The 5,561-nt window shown below is 39.1% G+C and overlaps 1 non-coding gene across 1 annotated transcript; it reads left to right on the top strand.

The window, feature by feature from the left end:
* Positions 1–2,143: 2,143 nt before the first annotated feature.
* Positions 2,144–2,249, top strand: LOC122003179. The gene has a single exon (XR_006117844.1). It is a non-coding gene; the product is annotated as a small nucleolar RNA R71 (small nucleolar RNA).
* Positions 2,250–5,561: the final 3,312 nt, after the last annotated feature.

The raw sequence follows: 5,561 nt of genomic DNA, 5'->3' as shown, positions 1-5,561 counted from the left end.
ACTAAAACTCATCTCCATATGATTCTTAGCTTATTTCTTGCTACCCAAGATAGAGAAAAGAAGTACATAAAGCTTACTACTAGCATCATTTAAAACATCATGAATCTAGATAATAAGCGTGCTAGTATTTTGCATTAAGGAACAAACAATCATTATATGATGAATGATGCAACTAACAAAAAACAAAAAAAAATTATTATGCAAAAACTAAACTAAATCAAATGCATCTAATACATCCCCCCAGACTTAAACTTTTCATTGCCCCAATAAAAACAAAAAACAATGTGATGAGCTCGAAATTTAGAGAAGTTACTAAGTGATGAGCTCCAAATGGTTGACATTCATGTTTTAAAAATACTTCTCTATCCAATGCTCACATTCCTCCACAACTTTGAATTCTATAAAAATAAGATAGACAAGAAAAACTTAAGTTGGGGATACATGTTTATTATAAAGAAAAAAACTAAAGACATAAAAGAAAATAAGGAAAATGAACATGGGTTGCCTCCCAAGAAGCGCTTGTTTAAGGTCATTAGCTTGACCACCTCATTAGATTCATCGAAATCTCGCTCTTGGAGGGGTAAGATATTTTAGAACCCTCCTACCAAGGGCTCTTATTATGGAGAGAGCTTTCATCAAAGGAGCTACAAAGTAAAGTATAACTCTTTCCATCTTCGTCTTCTTGGAAATTTTTTCAGGTGATCGAAGACGGTTCAGATTGAGCTTCCAATTATTGGCCCATGTGAAATCTGCACATCCAAAAGAAAAACAAATCTCCCACAAGCATGTTATATAGTATAGAGCTAGAACCATATTAAGATAAGATGAATAAGTAATAAAAACTGAATCACATCGAACAAAGTCAATTATAGGTACCTCCATAAAGTTTTCCAAAAGATCACAAAAAATACTAACCTTACTTTGCTGAGAAGTACCTGAAATTTCTAAACATGTAGATGTGACTTCCTCTGAATCAAATGATGGTTCTGGCTCTAGCTCAGGTGTTGATGATATCAATGATGGTGATTCTTGAGACTCTGCTAGCTCTGCATAAGTCCCTATACATTGTTCAACAACATGATCAATTCTTAAAACCTCTAAGGGTTGTGTTGACAAAGGTGGTGATCCTTGAGATGCTGCTTCCACAACACAGCTCCCTACACATTCTTCCATATCATCATCATCAACACATACATCAAAAAATAAACCAACATCTATGTCCTCAATAGGAGAATCAATAACAAGAGGATCAATAACTTCACTTGCAGTTTTAAGTTGATCTACCACATCACATTCATCATCTGAAAATTCAATGTCACTATAACACCCTATAAAATTTTGAGGTAGATCTGAAAACTTATTTACCACTGCATTATCAATAAAATCCTCATCTGAAAAATCCTCATCTTCATATACATTCAAAAATCTGCACTCAACCAAATTAGTTTCACAGGATTTACCGAAGTCTTTATTTTCATTGACCCCCACTAACCTTTGTGGAAAAGGAACACTTAGTGAAGGTCCTGGGAAAGACTGAACTTCCTTTTTCCCAAATTCCCTTTGAGCTTTTGGAGGAGGTCCAACTTGCTTATCTAGAGTTGGTGTGATTAATCGTTGAGGGAAAGATACTTGTGGCCTTTGGGAACTTCCTAGAGAAATGGAACTGAGTTCTTGTGATCTTCTATTATTCTTCTCCTCAATTCTAAACATGTCATTCTTCAGAAGTTCTTCATGATTTTTACCACTTCTCAACCCAAAATCATCACACTTTTCATTAGATCTTGACTGTGTAGGAGGGGGATCTTCTTTAAACCATTTTGAAACAATACTATCAAGCTTTGCCCCCAAATGTTTGAATTCCTCACTCTGTGACTTATGAATTTCAACATTTTTAGGTGGTTGAACTTCATTTTGTTTGACAGGTTCTCTTACATTTATGGCTTGCACTTCTTGAATATCTGAGGGAAATTCCATCCAACTTTTGTTCGACCATTCATGGAGGTTCAATGTCACTTGATCAATTAATGAATAAGCTTCATCTACACTTTTGTCCATAAAAGAACCTCCAGCTGATGAATCCAATAAACTCTTATTTAAGAAAGAAATTCCCCTATAGAATATGTGCAAAATCAACCATTTTTCAAAACCATGATGAGGGCACTGTCTTTGAAGACTCTTGAATCTATCTCATGCTTCAAATAATGATTCTTCATATGCTTGAGCAAAATTTCTTATGCAATTCCTCATATACACTGTTCTACTTGGAGGAAAAAAATGATTCAGAAATTGCTTCTCCAATTGTTCCCAACTTGTGATGCTTTGAGGACAGAGAGAATATAGCCAAGTCCTTGCTTTATCGTTGATACTGAAAGGAAAGGTCATCAATTGAACTGCATCTGCTGATACTCCTTCACATTTCACCAAATCACAAATCTCTAAAAATGTTTCAAGATGCAGATAAGGACTTTCTGATACTTCTCCTCCAAATTTGTGACCTTGTATTATGAAAATTATCTCTGGGTCTAGTTGGAAACTTTCTGCTTCAATTTGAGGTTGCACAATGGGAGATAAAAATCTTGCAGAAAAGGGTATAGAAAAATTTCTCATGGGCCTGCTTGACATGTTAGTGCTCATGGATATTCAAAAAAAAATTATCAAGAATCAAATACAAGAAATAAAATGCAATATGAAAAACAAGAAAGGAAATGCAAAATTTAAATTGCAAGAAAGAAAGTGCATGATGAAAACAAGAAAGAAAAGACAAAAGGAAAAAAGAAAAATGTCTAGAATAATTCATATGCTAATCAACTAACAAGATATGTTTACAAAAAAAAAAGCAGAGAAAAATTTAAAGAAAAAGATGAACAGAGAAAAGCTAGACTAGAATGCTAGAAATCAAGAATGCAGAATTAGAATAGCAACAAGAAAAATTTACAAGAAGTAGAAAAGAATACAAGAAAAACAGAATTCTAAAGATTAGTTACAATTATACTAATGATAAAGAAAGAAAAAAAAAGTTATGTTTAGTCTAACTCAATTGATAATCTCTAATGTTATAGTGCAGTCCCCGACAACGACGCCTAAAACTTGTTCGCTCTCCGCAAGTGTACGGAAATGTCGCAAGTAATATAAAAGATTATCGTATCCACAGGGACTGGAATAAGCACTAGAAATGTTTCAACACGAGTTAGCTAAACAACTAATTAATTAGTTTTCAAAAGCTAAATGTAACTAATGAAAAGTAAACATAGGAATGAAAGATCAACAAACAAGATTATGGGCTATGATAAAGGAATGTTATAGGAGTTTTGGTTTCTTTGTAAGATTCTTCAATGTAAATGATCTACCAAATCCTATTTCTCAATTGTCCAACATTTATAGAAGGTTGTCGGTTCTCTCTTGCAATAGACAACCGGCCTAGGACTGAAATCTATACCTAAATGTGATCAAGTAGATATGAACTTATGTTGTCCTTACACGGGCTTGTTCCTGTCACGAAGATGCCTCGGATGATCAACACAAGATCATACTCCTCAACCCATAAGATATAAAGATTAACCCCTAAATCCATCCTACCCTCTTGAATTATCCTCCTTTTCCCTAAATCTTATCCCTCAAGCGTCCTTACACGGGCTTGCACCTTACGCGTGCTTCCCTCGAAAAATCGAGTGGGGGATAGTATTTATAAGGTGCATAGGACATTCAAACAATCAATCAAGAATGTGAATTAGGTCCATATCACAACAATACATTCAAGATCAAATTGATACAAACAAGGCAATATCATAGAAACAAGGAAATGGCAAATCCACAAGAGTTTACATCAATTCATCATACAAATACTCCCTCATCCTAAAACAAGAGATCTACTCCATGAATCGAAGAAAGAAATCCAAAAATATAGAGATTACAAGCATTTCTTGATCCCCCAATCCAAGAAGAGAGAAAGAAAACTTATCTAAGATGAAGCTTGGTCTTCGGATCCAATCCATGCTCCCAGAGTCAATTTTGTTGAAGATCCGCCTTTAGATCGCAAAGAAATCCTCCCAAGATTGGAAGGAAAGCCCCAAATCTCGCTCTCTCCCAAGGGGGAGAAGATCTCCTTTCAAATCTTGAAGAAGGGTTTAAATAGAGGTGATGTTTGGGCGCCACACGACCCCGTGGCACGGCCGTGTGAGGTTCACACGGCCTTGCCCATTCTCCTCTCTTCCAGCCTTGCACGACCGTGTGTGAGACACGACCGTGGCAAACATCTCCAATATCCCCTTCACACGGCCGTGTAGATCTACACGGCCTGAAGTGTCTTAGCCTCTGGAAATCTGTCACGGACGTGTGATGCACACGGCCTGCCTCCTTCCTTTCAACTGAGAACCCCACACGGCCGTGTGAGACACATGACCGAGGCTTCTCCTTTCTCTGGAAAACTCACATGGTTGTGTGGTGCACAAGGCCTAGGCTCCTTCTCAATCTGGGTTCTTTGGATCCTTGCACGATCGTGTGAGGTTCACAAGGCCATGATCTCTTTGTTTCCTGCTGCAGCTTTCTAGCCCGTGATCTCCACACGGCCTGGGCAACCCCCAGAGCAGGGTAGTGTGTGGTTCAAGTAGGGCACCTTCTTCCCTTTTCTTTGCTCACAGATTTGGCTTCAAACACGAAATCTTCACTAATTTCGACTCCTGTGAACAAAAAATGCACAAAAGCAGATCTCCGAACAAAGAGAGTAAATATGCTAAAAAGGAAAGCTGAAAGTACGAAAATGCATAGATCAAGCATGCTCAAAGTATGTGAATGTGCGTCAAAACATGCCAATAAATGTATACAATCTACGCACATCATGAACCAAGATGATTAGGTTCATGTTGATCCGGCGGTAAGAACAGGGGACCCCCGTTCCAAGAAGTCAACACCACGTGGAGGTCAAAATGTTAAAAGGACTATCGGAGAAGGGTGGACGGAGCAGCCGACCGGAAAAGGTTGGACGGACCGACTACCGGTGTCTAGCTGAAGTCAATAGCACTCCGGCGGGAGTTAGGGTTCCGACGCTCATGTTGAACAGGATCGTACGGCCAAGCGGGTAGCCCGCTAAGCCGAAGGAATAAAGTAGCAATACTGCGAACTGTCTTCACAGAGCACACTACCGGGAATCTCCTAAGTGGACCCACACATATGACCGGCCGGACGTAATGGGACTGCTGACCGGTCGGACACTCGGCATGGGGATAGGAGAAAAGGACAAGGAAACATCTTCTGACAGCGGGTATGTCCAACGAGCAGGCCATAAGCAGGATCTTATGACAGAGGGTTCCGTTATCCCATCAGAGACGTGCTCGGACTGTAGCAATATGGTGTCAGGTAAGCTTGTCTGACAAGCCCATGCTGAGGTATGGGCTGAGGACACGTACGCGCCTTGGTATGTGTGCGTGAGCCTCTTTGTAGCTCTATATAAAGGGCCTCACACTTCATTGGTGGTACGCATTCTATGATATTTGGAGCCACTTCTTTATTGACCACTTGCCTGACTTGAGCATCGGAGGGTCGTCGCCGGGAACCCCTTCCCGGTC

Source organism: Zingiber officinale, chromosome 7A, assembly GCF_018446385.1.
Source record: "Zingiber officinale cultivar Zhangliang chromosome 7A, Zo_v1.1, whole genome shotgun sequence".
Classification (NCBI taxonomy): domain Eukaryota; kingdom Viridiplantae; phylum Streptophyta; class Magnoliopsida; order Zingiberales; family Zingiberaceae; genus Zingiber; species Zingiber officinale.
Note: the sequence above shows the minus strand (reverse complement) of the source record. Positions and strands in the feature narration are given on the sequence as shown.